At 44.8% G+C, this 9,459-nt stretch overlaps 1 pseudogene; it reads right to left on the reverse strand.

Annotated features, from left to right (window-relative positions):
- Positions 1-3,326: 3,326 nt before the first annotated feature.
- LOC147666403 (uncharacterized) lies at positions 3,327-8,589 on the reverse strand (annotated as a pseudogene).
- Between the last annotated feature and the right edge of the window lie 870 nt (positions 8,590-9,459).

Here is a 9,459-nt window from a genome sequence, read left to right on the forward strand (position 1 = left end):
CGATGGTGAACAAGGACCCAGCTGTGGACTAGATAAGAGGTAGCATTATTGCACATGAATGACTGCATTGGGAGATCACCCAAATATCATTGTCTGAGACTTATGTAGGGTTGGTACTGGACTATCTATTTGCGTTTAGCCTGGGTGGTTTTGTTTGGCCCTATAGTTGGTTTTGCTTCTCCTGCAGTTTTGAAGGGGAAGACCTCCTGTGCTTGCCTCTCAGTCATCGTATTTGCAGAATTTGTACACAATGGCTAGTACGGTACAAACAAGGTCATCCAAGCTGAGCTTGAATATTTCACCTAGCCCACGTTCTGCAACGAAACCCGCTCAGCCCACTGCAATTGACAGAATGTTGCGAAAAGCCATCGGTGTGATTGCTAATGAAATTGAGCGCACTGAGAGGCGTCTTTCATTGGTCCCGCAAATTGACCTTACATCCTTATCCCAAGAACCTGAGCCTGACATGGCAGTAATTCCCCCAAACGCCCTAGTAGGGTCCCCATCCACCGATATTCCTTGCTCCCAGCTGGCGACTAACGGCGATCCAGAAACACAAATAGCGGTGGGGAAGGGACAAATAGGTAGGAAAAAGAAGATTAGTACTAAGAAACCCAAGCAGAAGAGGGGGAAAACGATTACTGCCCGATCGAAACTAGTAATGTGGCTGCAGGGGAAGTTAACGGGCACTCGTCACCAGCCGACTGGACTACGGGAACACCCTCTACGCGGGAACCACTGCCAAACTACAGAAAAGACTCCAGCGCATACAGAACGCCTCCGCACGACTCATCCTGGACATCCCTCGCCGCAGCCACATCTCTACCCACCTGAGAGACCTGCACTGGCTCCCCGTCAACAAGAGGATCACGTTCAGACTCCTCACCCACGCACACAAGGCTCTCCACGACATGGGCCCGAAGTACCTCAACAACCGCCTCACTTTCTACACACCCACCCGCCAGCTACGATCGGCCAGCCTCACCCTCGCCGCCGTACCACGCATTCGCAGAGCCACCGCTGGAGGAAGATCCTTCTCCTACCTGGCGGCCAAGACATGGAACTCCCTCCCCATCCACCTACGGCTGACCCAGGACCCCCTCTCCTTCAGGAAACAACTCAAGACCTGGCTTTTCGAGCAGTAACGAACCCCTCCCCCCAGCGCCTTGAGACCCTACTGGGTGAGTAGCGCGCTATACAAAAATTGTTGATTGATTGATTGATTGACGCGCCGCTACCACAAGTACCCCCGAACTGGGTATCCCAAATTATTAGTGACTTGCAGAATTATTTTGAGCAGCTCATCAACACCCAAATCAAATTAATTCTGAGCCGGCTAGACAAAGTGGTAACTCTGGTCAAAACAAAGGGGTTAGGGGCAGGTAACACCTCGCTTCCTCTAACAACTACCAAAGTCCCTGAGACAATCACTACGACTCCGCCAGTTGTACCACCAAGTAATCCCCTAGAAGGGCAAATCACCACTGTTATGCATCCTCTATTGTCCTCAAATTTCCGACAGCCTCATACCAGTTGTGCTCCCAATGGATACTCTGTGAACTCAGGGGATGCCATTCCTGTTGTACCATCATGCATCCCATAAGCTGTAGCCTACAAGCAACCCTCACTAGAATCACCACCCCTCTGTCAATCTGAAGGGCCACCTCCCAAAGCAACCATTAACCCCCTACCCTGTATAAACTTACTACCAGAAGCGACCCCTTATGCAATTATATTCACAGGGGTCCCGGAGTTGAAGCCAGACCTCACAGAGTCCTACGATGAACTCAAAAACAAAATCATGTTCTGGCTGAACAAGAATAGGCCGCTAATAGGGAACGAACAGGGGGGAAATTTTGTTTGTCCGAAGGGTGAGCTGGTTGGGGAACAGGCCAAAGGATGCCACTGGCGATTTCGTGGTGGTTAATTTTAGGAACCCCCGCGTAGTCTAACAAATATTACGCTGGGGACCGGATAGCCAATCAAGTACCATCAGATCCTTGCCCCTGAGCTTTTTCTACCCAAGGGGTACTCTGTTTTTTGGTCCAGGTCATGGATGTCGAAGCAGAACTCACAGCCTTTCGGGTGCAAAAAGTTTCTACCGTCCAATGCCATATGCACCCCATAGAAACCAGGAATTTCTTAGCCTCAGGAATAGATTCGACCCCCTTATGTCTTTAGATGAACAGGACTGACTGAAGAGCAACAGAAGCGCCCCTCCCATGGATAGACTGTGAAAAGGGTTGCTCCCCCAATATCTCCTAGACTGTAATGTTATCTCATCACCCTGCATTGTATGTGCCCATCAGTTATGTTGTGGAGTCCCCGGATGGGACTCCAACGGATCGTGTTATGGTGCCCCCCATTTCAGGAAACTCGTCTGGATCACTGGTGAGATCATCAGGGAGTGAGGAAGCATCAGGGATGGATCTTTTCTCTCTGTATCCTCAGCTACCAGGGAATTTACATAATTTGCCCAAGTCTAAGGAGGACTCAATAGGTGAAAGGACAGAGGATAATAACATAGCTACACTATACCCAAGAGAGACACACACGCAGGAGGGATAAGACTAGTATCCTGGAATATAGCTGGATTATCAGCAAAATTTGATAACCAGGAATGGAGGAAGTATATCACCAGGTTTCAGGTAATTTGCTTTCAGGAAACCTGGGTGATAGACTGTAGCCCCTTTCACCTAGCAGGGTATAAGTGTTTCTCTGTGCCTGCACAGAAGTCAACCTCGGGACGAGCTATGGGAGGACTTTTAATATTTGTAGATCTGCAGTTGGAAGGAGTTTGACCAACTTAAATTGGCCCACAAATAATATCCAGGCCCTTAGGTTTCATACAAATGGGCTAAATGTGATTTTGATTAATCTGTATAACGCAGTGGCAGTCAAAGGGAGGGGATCCACCATAAGTGAATTAGATAATCCATTAAGCGCAGAGACATCCTCGAGGAAGGGAGCGGTGGCACCGTTAGTGGTTTTAGCAGGTGATTTCAATTGCCACCTGTGCCCAAACTTGATTCCTCTTAATGAGGACTGGTCCCGTTGCATGCTGGAGGAAGGTCCCCCATTTACAGCACTCCGGTGAGGGGATGGAATTGGATAGGATCCTGAAAAGTCATGCCCTAGTACACACTATTGATCTTGTGGCAATAGGAAGTGGAGGGGAGGTCAACCCAACATTCAAGGGCAGAGGGTGTCGCTCCTTAATAGACTACATAGTGGTCTCCAGTCTATTTAAGGACTGGATTAGAGGGGTAGAGATTGAATGCAGTATATTCAGTGATCACAACCCCCTAGTGCTGGTGATAGAAGATCTGTCCCCCAGAAGTGCTAGGAGAGGTGTAGGGGCAGCCAGTATCGAGAGAGTAACGGATCAGGGGAGGCAACTTAGATGGACCAAAGTGGACGGGTACGCTTTTTACAAATCTCTAATGGAGACAGGGAATGAAATGATCGGGTGTGTCTTGATCTTTCGGTAGAGGGACCTACCGTTGTCAAGCATTTGAGGAAGTGGCGCATTTAATAGATGGGCTATTAAAGACCACTAAGCAAGGGAGAGTAAATGCCACCCCCAGATGGTTCGACAACGACTGTTCCCGGGCACAGAAAGAGCTAAAATCTAGCTTGAAAACTGTGCCCCGGGATAAGTCGCGCATTGCACAGTGTAGGATCACATACAAACAGGCGATCAAGTGCAGGAAACACTAATAAATAACCCATGTTTTCAGGACACCAATGCCCCAGAAATTGGTACTACCATCCTGCCAGAACAATGGTATGATCATTTTAAAAGTTTGTATAATCACACCCCTGAGAACAATAAGGATGATGGGAAGGGAACCCGGTGGGCCACCACAATTGAATTTTTGTTGGAGGAAGTGGTAGGGGGTATCCAGGGCTGAACGAAAAACAGCGCCAGGACCAGATGGCATCCCACCAGACCTTTATCTGAGTAATGTGGACCTGTGAGCCCCCATTCTAACAAGGGTGTTAAATGCGGCGGTCGTAACTGGCTTTCCGCGTTCATGGTCATCTACAACAATAGTTCCCATCTTTAAAAAAAGGTAACAAGGAGAACCCCCAGTGCTACCGCCCTATATCTCTGATCGATGTGACGGCCAAAGTGTTGGGGCGGGTGGTACTCCACCGTCTTATGGACTGGGCAGACGAACATCAAATCATCACAGATATTCAGTATGGTTTCAGGGCGGGGAGATCAAAAACGGACCAATGCATGAACCTTTACCTATTGGTGGCAAAATACACTCTAGCTAGCAATGAGGCTGTATATCTTGGGTTTATGGACCTCACTGCAGCTTTTGACCACGTCAATAGAGAGAAGCTTTGGGCCTTGATGTCTAGACTAGGGGTTGACCAGGGCCTGGTTAACATCCTGAGATCACTGCATTGGAATACCACTGCCAAAGTCCGTTTTAATTTGGAAGGGGGCACTACAGAACCTTTTGCTTGCAACAGTGGGGTCAGACAGGGATGTATTTTGGCCCTGTTTTTGTTTTCTTTATATATTAATAATTTAGACCAGGCACTAGGTAAATTAAAAGTAGATTCCTCCCAAGTAGGTTCACGCCCGGTCCCTGTGTTGTTGTACGCAGATGATGTGGTTCTCTTAGCCCGCACTCCCAAGGGACTGCAGTGCCTGATAGACGGGTTTGTCAGTTTTATGGACACCCTAGATCTGTCGGCAACCTGACCAAGTTCTATGTCATGCTGGCGGGAACCAAACCCTGTAAGAAGCTCTTATACAAAATAGGCACACACAAATTAGGACAGGTACAGACCTTACCTTACGTTGGCCTGTTATTTGATGGGCTTTTAAATTTTAAACTTTTAATTGAAGAGCGGTGTTTCAAATTAGTGGCCTCGACTGGCGCGATCATGAACTATGGACACAGGCTGGGCCGGTGGTCGCCAGAATAAGTTATGAACTTGTACAGCTCAGTCTGTTGCTCAAATGTGGTATATGGGTCTGAAGTTTGGGGCTTTGTCAGTACTCAGCAACTACAGACAGAGGAGAATAAATACCTGAGAAAGATTCTCAAAACTCCACAAAGTACTCCCGCCTACATTATCCACAAAGAACTAGGAAGGGTATTCATTGAGGACCTGATAAAGGTCATACCTCTTATGGCCTGTCTAAAGATCTGGTCAAATACCGTGGCAGACTTGAGCAGACAGATTATTAGAGACTGCACTGAAAGTTACAAAGGAATGAGTATCCCTTGAGGGAATTGGTTGTAAGGATCTTTTTTACCAATCCAATGGAAATTATCCCCCAAGATATACTGAGAGTTAAAAAAATCTTTTTTGGACCTGGTAGCCTCACGTAGAGCGGCCGCGGAAGAAAGTAAAACCTCAGTCTGTGCCCATAGAATGGTAAAAACTGAGGAAGGAATGGAACCTTATCTTGCTCTTATGTATAACGTCAGGACAGATTTTTAATTACCCGATTTAGGCTCAACCTCTTACACCACCTACTGGCTGATCCACCAGGTTTTACCTCAACGGTTGAGCAGAAGGGTTCCTGTGGCTGTGACAATAGGTCTCCGCAGGATACCCTTCAATTTGTATTATTATGCCCATTTTATGTTTTACCTAGGCGCAGCTTTTTAATAGGAATTTTAAAACAGGCCAAGTTTAAACATGCCACGGTTGCCTTATTATTCTTGCAAAGGGCTAATGATTCTCATACACTGTTTTGCATTATGAATTTTATTAAGGTTGCCTTAAGGCTAAGGAACTCAAGAGGGCGGTGTTGAATGAATTTTTCGGTCAATTGTCTCCAATCATGTGTTATGAACTGTATTTTATCAATTTTATTTTTTAAGTACCGAATAAAGGATTATTGAATTGAATTGGATTCAGTGCAGTGTAGCGGCCCTACAATGAACTTTAACTGAAGCAAGAGATCCTACCATACTAAGAATAAATATTTGCATTTCATGAGGTCTTCGCTTCCTGACCATGACAATTTTCAGCCTTTCTTAGTTGTGATAACTCTTATTCTTTTAGGAGGCCACTCTCAAATTGTCCAAGTATTTCAAGTTCCATCACTTTACTATGCCTAACAATTTTTATACAACTCCTGTTTGTAAGATTACCAATCGTAATATGAGATTGGACATGATACAAATTTCCTGACTGCACTCATGCTTGGAGAGATTATGTTCCAAAATGTGCTTGACTTATTATGTTGCAATACGTTAGTCAGGAAATCCCATAGATTGTCATTGCTGAATCTCCTTGATGTTAAATTCAGTTTGGAGAGATGGTTTCTTCAAAGTTACTAGGTTTCACTTCTTACTGCAGCTTTTATCACATTCTGTGCAGTGGCAGGGTTTCTCAGCAGTATGGATCATCTGATGTGTGAACAGTTTGCTTGTCTGAGTGAAACTTTCTCCAAATTATGTGCCCAAACAGGGTTTCTCCGTAGTGTGGATTACTCTCACATTTCCCACACTACATCCGCCTTTGACTAAGTAGGTGTCCTCCAATGCTGGAACAGACCTTCCTTTGAGTGAAGTTTTTCCCACAATCTGTAACTTTATTTAGTTTCTCCACTGTATGGATTATTGATATTTTAACAGTGTGCTGTTCAGATTGAAGCATTTTCCACATTCTGTTCACAAATACGGTTTTTAGTGTAGATTCTTTGATGGCTTAACATATTTTTCATAAGAGTGAAACTTTCTACAATGATATGGTTTCTCACCAGTATGGACTCTGATGCTTCACCAGTTCTCCCCTCTCAATAAATCGTTTTCCACATTCTGTACAGTTGTGGGGTTTTCACCAGTATGGATTCTCTGACGTACCAAAAGCCTTTTCTTCAGAGTGAAGCTTCTTCTACATTCTGTACATTGATATGTGATTCTCACCAGTATGGATTCTCTAGTGTAACAACAGTGTTCTCTTCACACTGAAGCTTTTCCCACATTCTGTACACTGAAAGGGTTTCTCACCAGTATGCGTTCTCTGATGTATCAACAAAGTGGATCTATGAAAATAGCTTTTCTCACATTCTGTACATTGATAGGGATTCTTACCAGTATGGATTCTCTGGTGTGACAATAGTTTCCTCTTTACACTAAAGCGTTTTCCACACTCTGTACACTGAAATGGTTTCTCACCTGCATGGATTCTCTGATGCTGCACCAGGTTCCACTTCACACTGAAACATTTGTCACATCCAGCACAGTGGTAGGGTTTCTCACTAGTATGGATTCTCTGATGCCGCTTCAAGGTGTACTTCTCACTGAAGCTTTTGTCACAATGAGCACAGTGGTAGGGTTTCTCGCCAGTATGGATTCTCTGATGCTGCACCAGCTTGTAAGTCACACTAAAGCTTCTCCCACATTCTGTACACTGAATGGGTTTCTCACCAGTATGGATTCTCTGGTGTGACAACTATATGCTCTTTATACAGAAGCGCTCTCCACATTTGGTACATTGATAGGGATTTTCACCGGTATGGATTCTCTGATGCCGCACCATGGTGTGCTTTACACTGAAGCTTTTGCCACATTCAGCACAGTGGTACGGTTTCTCACCAGTATGGATTCTCTGATGTGCCAAAAGGCTTCCCTTCTGAGTGATCTTTTCCCCACATTCTGTACATTGATAGGGTTTCTCACCAGTATGGATTCTCTAATGAACAAGCAGTGCTCTTGCCCGAGTGAATCTTTTTCCACATTCTGTACATTGAAAGGGTTTCTCACCAGTGTGGATTTTACGATGCTTCACCAGCCTACGCTGCTCACTGAAGCTTTTTCCACATTCATTGCATTTGTAGGGGTTCTCAACAGTATGGATTATCTGATGTATGATTAGTGCGCTTGTCAGAGTGAAGTGTTCCCCACATTCTGTGCACCAACAGGGGTTCTCACCATTGAGGATTCTTTGGTGACTAAACATATTTCTCTTACAAGTGAAGCCGGTCCTTATTCAGTACAGATAGAATCCATACTGGTGAGAAACCCTATGATGTAACAGTGTGCTCTTCACAGCAAAGTGTTTCTCACTGATAAGGTTTCTCACCTCAATGAATTCTCCGATGCTCTTTGTCTCAGTGAAACTTTGCCCACGTTTCATACACTGGTATGACATATACTCAGAACAAACATTTTGATGCCTGTGTAACAAAGAGCCCCTAGTGCAGCTTTCTCACGGTATGTGCACTACGATGTCTCCCATAAAAGGCAACCAATGGTAATTAACCTGATTTTGTTGGTGAGTCAATCTCTTCCAATCCTCTTTACAATGGTATAGTTTCTCCAGAGTATGGATATTCTGATGCTTGCCCTAATATGCTATTACAATGAAAATTATGTCAAACTCTGCGCACATCTATGCTACAGTCTTGTATGGATCATCTGATGCATGTACAGATATGAGCTCTGAGTGAGACTTTTCTCCGACTCTGTACACAAATATGGTTTCTTGCCAGAACAAAACCTCTGAGGAACATATCAATGCAAGCTCTAAGCAAACATTTCTCACTCCGTAGACTGATGAAGATTATTCATGGTATGGAGCATCAAACTGTCCCTAAAGAGGAGCTCTGTATGAAGGTCTTCCTTAAGCTAGTTCACAGTTTTTTCCCAGAATGTATTGTATAGCGTGTAAACAGATCAAGCTTCCAAGTGGATGTTTTTGCAGACTCTTCACATGGATACCGTTTTTTCTTCTGGTAATGCTGATCAGGAGTATTTGGATGCAGGGGGCCTTTAGGTCTGTTCATCAGCTCCTTGATTCTGTGAATGGGAAACAAATGTCTGTGAGTTTGTCACAGTCAGGTGGCTAAAAGACAGAAAAGTGGGATGAGGAAGGAGCTACTGTAAAGAGGGGAGACACACTGAGGGAGGAAAGCTGCAGAACATATACTGATATCTGATGTCACAGTTGAAGCCTAAAAGTAAAATACAGTGTCCTTGCCGGTTAGGAGGACGCTGCTGACACTCATAAATCCAGATCACAATAGCCCAGTTTCGAGGTACAGCCTCTTTAAGTCGGGTGCCCTTTGAACACTACTCTTAATTGGTTTTCAGATCAACTCCAGCACCAGCTACCTCTCCTAACTTGACAACTGACTGCAAGGACCAGTTAAACCTGGGAAGGGTTCCTCCATTCACTCAGACCCCAAGCAACAGATAACTAGAAGCACTGTTTGAAGGAAGCCAGGCTCTGATTGACTTTATGAACTACTATTCCATAAAGCAATGAATATTTTATAAATTGTCTGAGCACATTAGCAGTGCTTCATATCCATAAACTTAGCTATCTTATATAACTCCCAACCTACAATATACTAAGGCAAGTCAGTCCTCCCCTACGCCACCAGAGCTGCTATGTGAGAATATTTCAATAAATTCCGAAAACAACATTTAAAAAACCCATACAGACATTTCTCCCCTTGTAATCCCGGATGAC

The sequence above is a fragment of the Lissotriton vulgaris genome, unplaced genomic scaffold (genome assembly GCF_964263255.1).
Source record: "Lissotriton vulgaris unplaced genomic scaffold, aLisVul1.2 SCAFFOLD_3348, whole genome shotgun sequence".
In the NCBI taxonomy this organism is placed as follows: Eukaryota; Metazoa; Chordata; class Amphibia; order Caudata; family Salamandridae; genus Lissotriton; species Lissotriton vulgaris.